This window comes from Podarcis liolepis (assembly GCF_965112155.1).
Source record: "Podarcis liolepis genome assembly, chromosome: 1".
NCBI classification, from domain to species: domain Eukaryota; kingdom Metazoa; phylum Chordata; class Lepidosauria; order Squamata; family Lacertidae; genus Podarcis; species Podarcis liolepis.
The window spans coordinates 74,148,081-74,163,038 of NC_139554.1; positions in this window are offsets into that span (position 1 = coordinate 74,148,081).

Genomic DNA, 14,958 nt, shown 5'->3' on the forward strand with positions numbered 1-14,958 from the left:
TTCAGCCTTCAGAATCTAGATCATGATTGGACATATTTCATTGCACTTGATTATAAGGCAGAGAAATATAAAATAAAACCAAGATAATAGTTGTTAGTGAAGTGGAGCCTGGGACAAGGTCTTTGTGTTGTGATATCTTATTTTCCTATGTTGTGCTTTTACTCCTGTTCAGTTCCATTTAAATTGGTGTCAGAACCTGGCTCTTAGTTAACTGGAAATAAGCATATAGGGCTGATGAGTAGACAATTTCATTTACACCCAGAGGTCATTTAGGAGCCTTTCAAGTGAATAAGCATCAAAGCTTTGTCAGGATACCTTGTGTAAGACTTGTCTTGCCTCTGGCTTCATCAGAGGGCATGTTTCGGTGTGTACAATTGCCGTAACCCAAAAATCCTGAGAGGAAAGAGGAGAGAGCAAGTGTGACTGGTAATAAAAAACAATTCTCGAAATGTTCTTGTGTTTAATGGTTCTGCAGAAACTCAAAAACACAAGCCAAGCCGATACCAATACAGACTTCACAACATTAAACTATAACACCATTCTCAGACTGGCCATTGGTAAATTCTGCTTTTTCCTTTCTTCTTCCTTAGCTATACTGTTCCAGTTAAAGTAAGAGGAGGAAGTGAGTACTTGCCAGAAGCTCAATAAGAGGCTAGCTGCAGTCCAGGCTTCCCCTTTTCTCTCCAAGTCAACAGTATTTTGATAGCCCAGGCTGCAATCTGCAAAGTGAAGACTTCAAAGGGGTCCTGGAAATGGCCTGTAGGCTTCAGGTCAGTCCCCTCTTGGAAGTCTGCAGGTTTGTTGGTTTGCTGGAGCTAACCAGTTAGTTGCAAAGTTGAACTCGGTGGATCTAGGACGGTGGAAAGAAGAGTGGTCCCAACAGGGGGCAATCTTGGGGAAAATAGAGATTAAACTAATAATCTAATACTTTTAACAAGGATGAGGATATTAACTAAAATACAGTGGTACCTCGGGTTACATAACCTTCAGGTTACATACGCTTCAGGTTACAGACTCCACTAACCCAGAAATAGTGCTTCAGGTTAAGAACTTTGCTTCAGGATGAGAACAGAAATCGTGCTCCAGCAGCGCGGCGGCAGCGGGAGGCCCCATTAGCTAAAGTGGTGCTTCAGGTTAAGAACAGTTTCAGGTTAAGAACGGACCTCCGGAACGAATTAAGTACTTAACGTGAGGTACCACTGTAAATAATTGGGCAAATACACATTTTTTGTTTCCCTGTTTCACAGTCTCTGGCCTGGTTGGCAACAGCATGGTAAGTCAAACTATGGCTTACTGACTGGGACAGTGTGAACACATATGCTTCTTAAGAGAAGCTCACAGCTGCATGGGTTCTCCCTGGTTCGTTCTACTCCTATGAACCACAAAGTTGGCTTAGTGTGACCTCTGTACCAGGATCTGTGCTTTAGTTCTCTCCTCACCAACCACCAGCTGTAGCCAAGGTTTGTTAGAGAACCAGGCTTGACCCTTGGACAAGGCTCGTCAGTCCTTTCCCCTGGAAAACAATTTCTTCAAATCCCTCATCCGGTATCCTTGCCTGCAGATTGTGAAATGGAAGCTATGGATCTCCTCTGTTTTGCTACTAACCAGCCCTAGTAGCAGACATGGTGGGTTTGTGGCTCTCACCTGACCTCTGGTCAGTCATTCTGCTGCTCCCTGGCAGGTGGAGGGGAGGGGCAGCAGTGAGGTGGGTGCAGGGCAAACACACTGGCAGAGCCAATCTGCTAATGCGTTTGCAGTGTACCAACCTCCCTGCTGCCTTGCCTTTCCTCCTCCCCCTCCTGATAAGCAGCAGCAACGCAACAGGCCAGAGGCCAGGTGAGCACCGCCATCCCAACTCCTACTGCCATGTCTCATTCCCAATGCCAGAACTGGAGTAGTCATTCGCAGATGACCCGGTGCTGCAAGCTGGCTCCAATAGGAAAGAAGCCATGGGGCCTGCTCCATCATCTACCTATGGCTGTTGGGACTTTTAAAGTCCCAATTTTAAACTGGGAATGTTAAAGACAAATTCCTAGCCCTCATGATTTGCAGATCAAAAATTTGAAACTATTTTGCTTATCGGGCCCTGGAACAGGGTTGCAATGGTCAAGGTTTGGGGTTTTCAACGTTTTCAACGTTTGAGACTCTTTCAGATGACCTGTTTAATGAGCATTCATCCTGATTTCGTTGCACAAAGCTCTTGAGGAGATCAAGCAATGCCGAGTCTGAATTAATCATTCATTCTTATTTGTCTGCAAGGAGATTATATGACAATGAGCAACCATCCAGATTTCATCTGGATTTGCTTGTTCCTACGAGTTAATCAGTCATTTTTCTCACACTTTTTATTTCCTCATCACTTTCCTAACTGCAAAAAGTCTTTTTTTAAAAGGTGGAATGGTTGTACCAGAGTGCTTTAATCAACTTAAATTGCACAAACTTAAATTTCAGGATGCAACTGAATCCCTCCCACAAAATACGGAATTTGGAGGTGACCTAAGAGCCCATTTCCTTGTCCTCCTTTGTCCTTCTTCTCTCCATGCTTCTTCTCCTTTTTGGTTCCACTTGTGTAATCAAAATGTCCTGATTTCTGTGGAAACTCCGATTTTATCATCAGCATCTGTGATTATTTTTTTTTGGAGGGGTTGGAACACAGTAGGCACAGGCTACATACACACGATAAATTTAAAGCGCTCCCCCCATACAATCCTGGGAATTGTAGTTTAAGAATGCTGGGAATTGTGGTTCTGTGAGGGGTGAATTAGGATTCTTTGGAGGAAAAATGTGCTTTGAGTGCATTGTGTGTTCACAGCCACAATCTACTGTATCTCAAAACAGTTGTTTAGTTAGAAAAAGATGTATGGGCAAGGACCAACACATTGCTTTTGTTGGTAATTTTAGTTGCACTGTGGAACTGAGAACCTGCCAGCCCCCAGTTTGCTACCACTGTTCCCTCCCACTGTTAACAGCCTTGCTGCAGCTCTACGCAACACAAGGAAGGGAACAGGCAACAAGTCATACGCAGAAGCATGGGCAATAAGGAAGGAACCTCGAAGAGGGTGCCTTTAAAGTTACTAATGCCTTCTTGCCGGAAGTTGTCTCGCAATCACAGCCTTCGCTGAGAGCAAACAGCCACAACTCATAAACACTGTTGTTACTTTCTTCATTATAACTGCCAGGAGAGAGATCGGCTGAGAAAATGCCTCTGTTGCCTCCCTTCTGCCTTTAGCCAACAGAAAGAGGATTATAGGCTGGGCAATGTTTTATATGGTGCCAGTTTCTTGAGCCACCCCATCCTTCAGGGGGAAAAGTTGAAGCAAGTACTGTGATGAATATCCCTTTGATACTTTCAAATAAACTTTTAAAAGACGGCTACATATCTCGCTGTGTTGTTACAGGATGTGTGTATCTGAGGTCAAAACACAGCTAGCCTTCAAGATTCTCATTTCTTTGAATTTTGCAAGGCAGTTCACCAATCAAGAAACGGGTCCAAATATGTGTATATTAGGGGGAAGTGTACATAAACATGCATATATTAGTGAAAATGTTAAAAATACATTATATTAGGGGAAATTGCTTAAACATATATTAGAGTCAAATGTACATTACAGAATCATAGAACTGTAGAGTTGGAAGGGACCCCAAGGTTAAAATGCTATCAGTTAAAATACAGACAAATTTTCATGAGTCCTTCCTTAAAAAAAATAAAATGCAAACTGATGCAGAAATGTGGAGAACTGAAATTAATAATTGCAAAATGAAAAGTCGGAAGAAACTTAGATTGATAGATTCAGCTACCCCATCAACAAATTAGTGCAATTGGCATCAGGTATATGTCTTAAAAGTCATGCCTTCACCCTTACAGTCAAATCCTCTCCTTTTCCAGAAAGGCTTCTGGCTAGTTCATGAAGGCTTTCCTTGTCTTGATTGGTTCTCAACTTCCCCTGAAATCACCAGATCTTTCCATCTCCCCTTCATATGCCAAAATACATCATATATCACTTCTTTCTTTCTTTCTTTCTTTCTTTCTTTCTTTCTTTCTTTCTTTCTTTCTTTCTTTCTTTCCCTTTTCACAAACTGGGAACGCAGAAAGAAGACGGGAGCAGAAGCATAGCGAGTGGGAGGGAGATCGCTCCGAGGGGAGGAAGGTTTGAAAGAGTTCAGAGCAGCTTCTGGGACAATGCGAGCAGGTCAGTGTGCGCATTGTGGCTGACTCTATCCATCTAAATAAAAGGAAGGTTCTGACTTGTGTCCCAGCTGGGAGAGTTTTTGTGTTGTTTTGTTGTTTTGTTGTTGGGCCCCTCCTCCCTGTTTGCTCCCCCTCCCCTCGGTCTCTCCTTCTCCAAATGGATCAAAGTGGTACCCTCACTCTCCCCCCACCGCCACCCCTTTCTCGGCCCCCTCTTCTCCAGAGCATGGCACAATGCGGCCTTTTGTGGAGGCCACTGCGGAGGCCTTTTGCACCTCATTATCTTCATTGTGTGCCCCCATTATCCTGTCCCACTCCTTGTAAATAAACTCTATAGTGAGAAGACTGGGAGAATAGCAATGGGCAGAGAGATTGTGTGTGTGTGTGAAGAGCAGAGGGTGTTGAGGTTCACCTGTCATTTGGCCAATCTGAGCTGCAATAGCGAGAGAAAGTTGCACATGGCATAGGATGAAAGGGCACATAGGCAGAAATAATTGGGGGACACATTATCAAGATCATTATTGGGAAAACAACTGTGGTGCTGTTGGCAACTCTAGTATCAGCGGGGAGCATGGCAGTTTGCTCTGGGTCATCATTTGACCTCCCAGCTATTTGATTTGAAGGGGAAAAGGAAGCTAGCACTGGGAGGGGACACCCTGAGTGACACAGAGCAAGCAAATAAAGAGCCCCTTAAATGTTCAAGTATCTGATCAGATTTCTGGTGGGTCTGCCAGTTGTTTATTGAAAAGCCATATTAAAAGAAGAAAATTAGAATCTCTGATGTTCTTGCAATTCCAGCTGGTAGCAAGAGTATAGTTTCATTTTCTATACTCATGTAGCCATTTGACCAGGGGTAACAAAAGTGGCGGTTACTCCAGAGGTTACTAGACTTCAGTTCCCATCATTCCTGAACACTGTAGTCTAACAACATCTGGGCAGCGTCACATTGCCTATCCATGCATTAGACACTGCAAGTTTCACTCAGGACTGCATTATGATAAGTGACTGAAGATCAAGTGGCTGTTGTTTCCTGGAGACTGGAGTCAGCCATGGACTCATATGTAACTATTAGGGAGGGGAAGGACCACCACTCAGTGGCAAAGCCCATGCTTTGCACACAGAAGGTCCTGTATTCAATCCCTGGTACCTTCAGATAAAAGGAACAGTTAGCAGGTGATGCAGCAACCCCTGCCTAGAAGTGAGAGACCCACAGGTAGGACTGGGGGAAAGCTGCAGCTTTCCACATTCCACCTAGATTGTGTTTTATCTCACTAAAATGGATCCAACCCTTGGCTATCTGATAACCTTATTGTCATAATGAATGACATAAGGACTTGAAAGTATGGTACACCCGAAGAATTATATCAATGCACCCTGATTTCTTCATTGAGCATACAGGATTAGTCATGTTGAGAACGGCACAAAAACAAAGCATGACTCATGCAATTTACATTTGGGGTTCTGAAGGGATACACAATGAGAACCTACAAATTAGGAGTTTGAATTTAGGCACACAAAATTCCCAATCTCCAGACACTTCTGGTTACACAATAACCCTGGCTTTTATTCTTAGCTGGCTTTTGAATTTCTCCCATTTGCATGTGAATGTGGATTTTTATCTATTCTGTATACAACCAATGCCAAAAAATTATTAATGTTACAATCAAGGCATGCATATAGAGTAGTAAAGTTTTCTAAACAATACCAGCAATACCCACGATCATGACATTTAATGTCATGCTGTAAATAGATAAAATACTAGTTCTCCTTTGGAACCTCTGTGTAAATATCAGTGGGACTATCACCCTGCAAAACAAAGCAAACAAGGATGGGGGCATCTCTGTGCCAGAGCTCCCAGTTCAGACCTTCAGCAGGAAACCAGAAATATGAAGCAGTTCCCTCAATAGAAGGAATATTGTTGCATTGGTTTCACTGCATGCTTGCTGTAAATGTAAGTAAGGGCTCATCTGCACTACACTTTTAAAGCAGTATCCCACAACTTTCAACAAGCATGGTTTGCCCACAGGCGCCGACTCCTTGGGGCCTGAGGGGGCCCGAGCCCCCTCAAAAATTCGTTTGGGGGGGCTCCGCCCCCCCAATAATCTCAGGCGCCCCTCCAGCAGAGCGCCACCGCCGCCCCTCCCCCAGCCCAAAATGCACAGGGTCGGGCTGCATGCCTCCTGCCCTCCCTCCCGAGCAAAAGCTCCACCCAATTTCCTTCGGAGCTGATTAATAGGCGCAGCACGCTCTCCCCTATTCGCTCACGAGGAGGCGGCGCCACTTTATCTGCATATTCATGAGCTTATTTATTATTCATGAGCTTTTGCGGGCTCCCCCAATATTTTTTATAAGTCGGCGCCCCTGGGTTTGCCCCAAAGAATCCCGTGTACTGAAGTTTTGATAAGGGTGCTGAGAGTTGTTAGGAGACAACTTTTTAAAGAGCAACGTTGCCCAGAGTTCTCTGGGAAGAAGGACAGTTAAATCAATCTGAGAACACGTTCAAGGTGAGGATCCTGACATATAAGGCCCTAAACAACTTGGGAACCAGTTACCAAAAAGAACACCTTCTTCACAGAGACCTCCTCAGCCACTGAAATTTACAGAGCAGGCTTTCCTGGGAAGGGTCCTTTCCATTAAAGCACCCAGTCTTTGGAACTCCTTAAAGTGTCTTGGGTGCCAACCCTCGGTATGTTTCAGTGCTAATTGAAGAGTTATTTATTCAATCAAGCATTTGCTGATTTCCAATATCTAGCTTTAAGCAATATGCTGCTCATTAATGTGTTTTCTATTATGGTTGGTTGTGTTTATAATTTTAATTTATTTCTTTTGCTGTATCCACTATGCTGGAATTTTTATAGTGAACATACAGTTCTTCAGAGGGGAGTCATGGTCAGGCACAGAGAGTGATCCAAACTCCTGCTCTATAGCTGGTCTTTGCAAGTCACAAGGATTTTGAAGGCAACTTGCAATTATTTGAGTCTATAACGAATCATACAAATGAGTTAAGGAACAGGAAAAAGGAACCGTCTTGTGCTGTTATCACTTGGGGGGGATTGTGCTTTGTCTGTATATAAACTGACAGCTTTATGAAATATCCACAGCTTTAACAAGTACTGCAGTTACTTCAGCAAGAGGAAATAGATGCAATCTCCCACCTCCAGAGTTTCACCTTTGGCCATTACCTTTGGCTGAGAACCTATCATTGTTGCTGCTAAGGAAACACCACAAGCCCCATTCGTGTTTGTTAACTGGATCTGTGGGGCCATGTTCAGCATCTCCTCCATCGCGACCTACCTGCATTAAGTGGGAAGGTGAGAAGGAAGTTGTAGCACATCCACCTGAATTTGTTATGGTCCTCCCCATGATTAGGAGCTCTGATCATGCAGGCCTTGTAATCATGGGGAGGTATTTAACTGTTTCCAGCCAAATGTGCCTACAAACCCTCTTGGGACGTTCCTGCTCAGTGTGGAAGGATTGGGGAAGAAAGGGGTGGGGGACAGTGCTTGTAGACCCGTGACCCCTCCATGGGTACCATGTTCGTGACTGCCTGAATAGGGCTTTCATCTCATTTCATAATGTAAAGGACAACCTTTGGAATGTAAGGGTGCACACAGAAGTAAATACCTCGAACAGTCAGGATGCTGTGCAGTAATACTATTAGCCATATTTTCTATAGATGTACAATTCCCTGCTCAAGATCAGAAGAAATAAGCTGAAGCTGATTGGCTGGAACATCGCAAACCTGTATGTAGCTCTTTAACAATACAGCAAGATAGATGACTGCAATCAGTATTTGAATCGTGATAAGTATATCTGTCAAACGTTTTGTGACTAGAGGGTGCAAGCTGGGTTTCTTTCTAAGGGAAAAACTGTAACATGTCCTATTTGCATATATATACATAGTCATACCTCGGGTTGAAGTAGCTTCAGCTTAAGTATTTTCGGGTTGCGCTCCACGGTGACCCGGAAGTAACAGAGTGCGTTACTTCCGGGTTTCGTCGCTCGTGCATGCACAGGCGCTCAAAATGACGTCACACGCATGCACAGAAGTAGCGAATCGCTGCACGCGCAGACATGGGTTACACTCTACTCAGGATGCGAATGGGGCTCTGGAACGGATCCCATTCACATCCAGAGGTACCACTGTATGTGCATTTAATGCACATAAAGGCTCATAAAGCAACCAAGAGTTTTTCCTCTAAATACATCATTCTGCAAGTTCTTGGATATCTAATAGTCAAAATTCAGGAAAATATAAGCTATAAATGAAGTGATGTGCTTTTACATGGGGACGGAATAAAAGATGAAATTTTTTGGTCTGCAATTGATGATAGACCATAGGCTAGTTCTTCAGTGAGTCTGGCAACCTCATACATACTAAATGTGGGAAGCCTGTCTGGATCTGACCACCTAGTGTTGTACTAGGGTGTGTGTGTGTGTGTGTGTGTGTGTGTGTGTGTGTGTGTGTGTGTGTTTCTATCTGTCATGTTGGCAGGATATTTCACTCTCCATTACACCAAATATTAATCTGGGTCAGAAGCATAGAAAACCTGTTATTAGCTGATTGGAAAATGCTGAATCAGCGGCCTACACCGACCTAACTTGGGTGGGCTTTTATTGCTTTTACTGTTTTCACACAAACACAATTCCAACAGGGTTTAATTCAATGATGAGAAATGGCCCAAAGGCCGACAAATACAATAAAACTGCTATTCCCAATCAAGTGCTTTCATTCTCCATGTATTAAGATTTCCATATACGAAGTTCTTTCTTTTATCACCCCTCTGCCTTTTCTTCTAGCAAAGCCCTGCATTTGCTGAGTAAAGCCTGCCTCCCAAACTGAAGCCTACGGCTCTAAGATTTGTCCCCGTATAGTCATAATGCAAATAAATGTGTGTGCACGCAGAAAGAACTTCGTGTAAACTTTCTTTCTGCCTTTCTTTTCATGGCTGTGTAGATACGACTTCATATTGCTGACGTACGCAGATCCCCCTCCCCACCGATGAAAAATATGTTGCTCCAAAGTCCCAGAGCTTCCAGCAGAGAGCAGGTGTGGAGGCCACGTGTCTCACCATCAGCTACAGCTCAGGTTCTTTGCTGATTGGACCCTGGCTCGCGCCTAGGCACCCTTGCCCTGCATTCTTCAACCTCACCCAGGCCCCCCTCCTGCGTTTCCACGTTACCTCTACCCCTGTGGTCAGTGATTAATGGTGACCATCAATCTGCCATTCCTGCAGTGAATGCAACAGTCAGTTTGCGATTAACCTTTAAAAAAACCCTCCCTCTTTCCCCTTTTAAGCCCCATGCTGAGATTATCACATGAAATAAACCAGGGCCCATTCAGGGTCTCCAGAGAACAGGTCTCCTGTCCTTTTCATATTGAAATGGAGCTGTATCAAAAGCTTCTTTGAAGTGTGTTCCACGGGAGAGAGATATTCTCGCTGAGATACTGTTGGAAGAGAGAACCACTAAGCCAATGGGGCAAAAGTGGATTGTTCTGTTGGTGAAGAACTTGTTAACCTGTTGGAAGGCCCTCTGCCTGCAATAGGCTGCTTATTCTTGAATCACTGCAGACGACTATTAAAGGGCTCAGAGTTTTATTTCAATAATTATTATCTGTGCAATATTGCTGAAGGCCCCAGACAACAAGATCCTCTTTGTGATATTTGGGTCTGCCTGCCGTACTCTCATTGCAGACTCAATTTGTCTGAGCCAACTTGGGTTTAATTAGATTGACTCAGCCAACTCACTACAATGCAGTCACCCTGCTAAAGAGTAATACCATTTTGCCTCTGCTCTAGTGCTCAGAGTGTGTATGAAGCATTTCTGCCTATGCATAAAACTACACTATTCCCTAGCAGTCTGTCTGTACTGCCAAGAATAGTATGAAGCGCTATAACACACACACACACACACACACACACACACACACACACAAAAGTGACAGTAGGGCAGGTCAGAAATTGGGGGGCTGGCCTACTGTGGATGGGATCCAGTCACGGACGACTCTGGGGTTGCGGCGCTCATCTCACTTTACTGGCTGAGGGAGCCAGCATACAGCTTCCGGGTCATGTGGTCAGCATGACTAAGCTGCTTCTGGCGAAACCAGAGCAGCGCATGGAAACGCCGTTTACCTTCCCGCCTGAGCAGTACCTATTTATCTAATTGCACTTTGACGTGCTTTCGAACTGCTAGGTTGGCAGGAGCTGGGACCGGGCAACGGGAGCTCACCCTGTCGTGGGAATTCAAACCGCCCACCTTCTGATCGGCAAGCCCTAGGCTATGTGGTTTAGACCACAGCGCCACGTGCATCCCATATAACTGCTTTGTAGCCTCCAATTCTCAGTTCTGGGGACTTCTTGGCACTCTGTGCCAGCTTTTAAATGTCATGGAATGTAGCTTTAAGCAAGAAAGCAGCTATGTACAAATGTACGGACAGTTTTCTTGGAGGAAAGGGGTATTGTAGTGGTGCACACTATGCACACAGATCACAGTGGGCCCCAGCAATATTTCTTAGAACCTACCAAGAGGAAACATCTGGATTTTTTCTGGATAGCCCTGTATGCATTGCAAGTGAATCCAATTAAAAAGTCTCTGCATTTTATACTTAAAAGTGTTAACATACTTTTGTGATCTCAAATATAGGTTTCATTTTTTAAAAAAAAATTATATGCGTATTTTGTGGGCCCCCCTCCCATTTGAAGGGGAAAATGACATTGACATGACTCATGATGCAGTGAGGACAGAAGAACTCGAATGCTCATTCTGTCCAATCAGAATAGAAGAGCAGCTTGTGAAAGTTTGCAAGAGTTTACAGTATTCACTGATGTCAGGATTGTTTCAGAAATAAAATCAATACTAGGTAATGGTGGGGATGGGTATTATATATAAAAATTTAGAGTGCAAAAGGCCATTTTATACTGTATCTCAAGTAACCGTTAGACCTACACCGCTCCTCTGCCTTTCATTTGCCTGTAATCACCTAGTCCTAGAATGTTTTATTTCACAGTGAGAACAAAGTTTTACAGGTTTGAGTTGCGTGCCTGTAAGTTGCTTGAGTGCTTCAGAGTCTTTTACCTCCACTGATAAGCATGCAAATGATCAAACAAAATCCAATTAATATTCAAATCACCTCAATGCACCACCCCGATGCCTGCAAACAGACTTTCATTTTGTGAGTGGTCTTTTTATCACTCTCAAATATTTGTATCTCATTTGAATGTCTTTTGTGCACCGTTGATTTTAAGAGGAGGGTTAACTGTACCATGCGTGCTCTTTACTGTATAAAGGTCTGTTTTGGTGGGGACACATCCTCTCAGGTTAATTTTACAGTACCATAACATCTGATAATAATCATTGCATAACTTGTTATATTGTTATATTGAATAAGGAGCAAAAAACTACTCCCAAATCAACAGCTGGTCAATTCCTTCATTGAAAATGTCAAAACACTGTAGTAAAGTTCTATAAGGTAAAGGTAAATGACCTCTGGATGGTTAAGTTCAATCAAAGGTGACTATGGGGTGTGGCACTTATCTGGCTTTCAGACTGAGGGAGCCAGTATTTGTCCGCAGACAGCTTTCCGGGTCATGTGGCCAGCATGACTAAACCATTTTTGGCGCAACAGAACACCGTGGTGGAAGCCAGAGAGCACAGAAAGGCCATTTATCTTCCCACCACAGCGGTACCTATTTATCTACTTGCACTGGTGTGCTTTCAAACTGCTAGGTTGGCAGAAGCTGGGACACAGCAATGGGAGCTTACCCCATTGTGCAGATTCGAACCACCGACCTTCCGATTGGCAAGCCCAAGAGGCTCAGTGGTTTAGACCACAGTGCCACCTACATCCCTTCTATAGAACTCTTCAACAGGCAAGGGGATCAGGCTTTTAAATGGACTTTGCATGTTGAGGGTCGCATATCTTCCAACCACTAGGTAAATGCAATATATTTGTGGAAATTGCTTTGCAAAAAATGTGCATACTAGGAGAAATTCACACTAAAATGTTGACGAAGTTTCCTGAGGACTATTTTAAAAGATAAATAGAAAGCAAATGGATGTGGAGAACTGAACAAAGGACTGGAAAAATGAGAGAAACTAAAATGGATACAATTGCCCATCCCTAGCTATAACTCAGACTGTCAGAAACGGGGAGCAACCACTGCTTCTTTACCCCAGAATATTGATATAACACCTGGGAGGGAATGATTTGGCCCATCTTCTCCATTTTGGAACTGTCAGCCTATTTTCCCCCTTCTTTTTAATGCTATTTTTCCTTATCCCCCTCACCCCTGCTTTGGGTAAGACTGAATAACATTTCCCATGAGATATCCCAAATCTAAAAACAACAACAAAAACCTGGTGCTGGCTTGTAGGAGCCCAGTGAAGGTCCTTCCACCAGTAATAGATGGCCCACCCACAGGATGGTCCATAGCAGTGGGACAAAATATTTAAATTAAGAAGGAAGAAAAAGAAGAAAATTAACATGAATGTTGATAGCTTCTACTGAAAGGTGTGTATATTTGTATGTGTGTGGTGAGGGAAGTTGTGTCACACTTGGATAACATAGGGAACAGATGGGTTTGGCCATATGATGTACACCACTACTATATGAATTGTGAAGGGCACATATTATGGCATGGGCTGTAGCTCAGTGGTAGAGAATTTGCTCTGCAAGTAGAAGGTCCCAAGTTCAAACCCAGGTAAGGCTGGGAAAGACTTCCTATCTGAAAACTCTGCAGAGACAATAGTGAGCAACAAGGACTATTGGTCTTACTCAGTATAAGGCAGCTTCCTGCGTTCCTAATACCTGCTCCTCATATCGCAGGTTCCCAGAAAATGCATGAAGACAGTTTGGTGACACTGTTCCAATAAGCTTGATAAATATGTGTTTGTTATTGTACCTCAAGGAATTACTCTGAAGCAAGTTGATCTTAACTGGATGATGCATTTTATCTCACTAGATGGATAATCCTTGCTAAGCACAGAATTCTACTTTAATCAGACCAGACAGGATAGGTGGAAGGGGAAACAGAAGTGCAAGGGGGATGATATAACAGTCACACACCAGGCCAGCAATAGATCCAGGAATAGCACCCAGTGCCCAAGGAGGGGCCATAGGGTGTTGGGTAGACTTGAAACTGTTAACCCATGTGCAAAAAAGTGCTCTGAAGAATCAACTTCATATGCTCAGATGGTTCCCCCACCAGCCTAGAAAGAGAAGGGTGTGTTTTGGCCCAACAGATCCAGTTGCTTTGCCCAATATCATTTGACTGTCAATGTGACAAGATTAGGTGATGGCACTCTGCATACCTGAACTCTAGGGGGAAAAAATAGAAACAGCTTAATGTAGGAATAAGGGACACGGGTGGTGCTGTGGGTTAAACCACAGAGGCTAGGACTTGCCGATCAGAAGGTCAGCGGTTCAAATCCCCGTGACAGGGTGAGCTCCTGTTGCTCGGTCCCTGCTCCTACCAACCTAGTAGTTCAAAAGCACGTCAAAGTGTAAATAGATAAATAGGTACCACTCCGGCAGGAAGGTAAATGGCATTTCCGTGCACTGCTCTGGCTCACCAGAAGCAGCTTAGTCATGCTGGCCACATGACCCGGAAGCTGTATGCCGGCTCCCTCAGCCAGTAAAGCGAGATGAGTCCCGCAACCCCAGAGTCGGTCATGACTGGACCTAATGGTCAGGGGTCCCTTTACCTTTTCCCCTAATGTAGGAATGGAGCCCTTGTAGTCCTCAAGACTACAATTCCCACCACCCCTTAGCATTGGCCGTGTTTACTGGGGCTGATGGGACATGGTGCCCAACAACATCTGGAGGGCTACAGATTCCCCATCCCTGCTTTAGTGCTAAGAACAATAATATTAGAGTCTTTTAAATATGACTCACAAATAAAAGAAACTATTTTTTAAGAGTGCACTGGGTGGGGGAGATATCAAGGAAAAATCTGACTCTGGAATAGCAAACTGAGCATTCACCTGCTGTCCAGAAAAAGAATCTGGTATGCCTTCTTGAGCTTCTTGCCTTGAGAAATGTCTCAAGAAGTAAATCTGTGTGAACTGTCAAGTATTACCAGATTCACACACAATCAGGGATACATTTTAGGCACTTAAACAGGCAGTGATGCCATTCGCGTAGTAGAACAGCCTTCCTCAAACTTGTGCCTTGCAATCGGTTTGGCTGGCTGATGTCATATTGAAGTCATAGCTGCAAGTTTTCTATTCTGTGTAAGTGACAGAAATGTATTTTCCTTCCATGCATAATTTCAAAGGGAAGAGGTGGTAGGACTCTGCACGGCAGCCGGGTGGGGGAGGGGGAGGGGGAGGAACTAGTCCTTGTAGAATATAAGAACTGCTTCTGTCCTAAGACAGATGCCTCAGGTTATCCTTTGCCATTGTTTGATCGTGAGGTATTGTCATCACCCCTTTGAGAGGTTTGATGTCTTGAGGAACCACACGGAACCCGAGATAGCTTTTGTATTGCTCACACAGCTTCAATTTAGCTCTGAAAGCTTTCATCTTTGGCTCTTAATAAACTCAGCAGTTCTTATTTTGCTTTCTCAGACTGCCTGCGGACTATAATTATATATTTACTCTCAACTACAACACCCCTTCGAGCGCAATACTTTCAGGAGTCAGGTCAATGAGTCTGCCGCAAGTCACCCCGGACTGTCTGGCGCAATAAAGATAAAGGGCCAGGAACTTAGTCGTGCAGTTAAACGAGGAAATTTTACCTGAGGTTTTCAAAGGTGTGGTTTTGCATT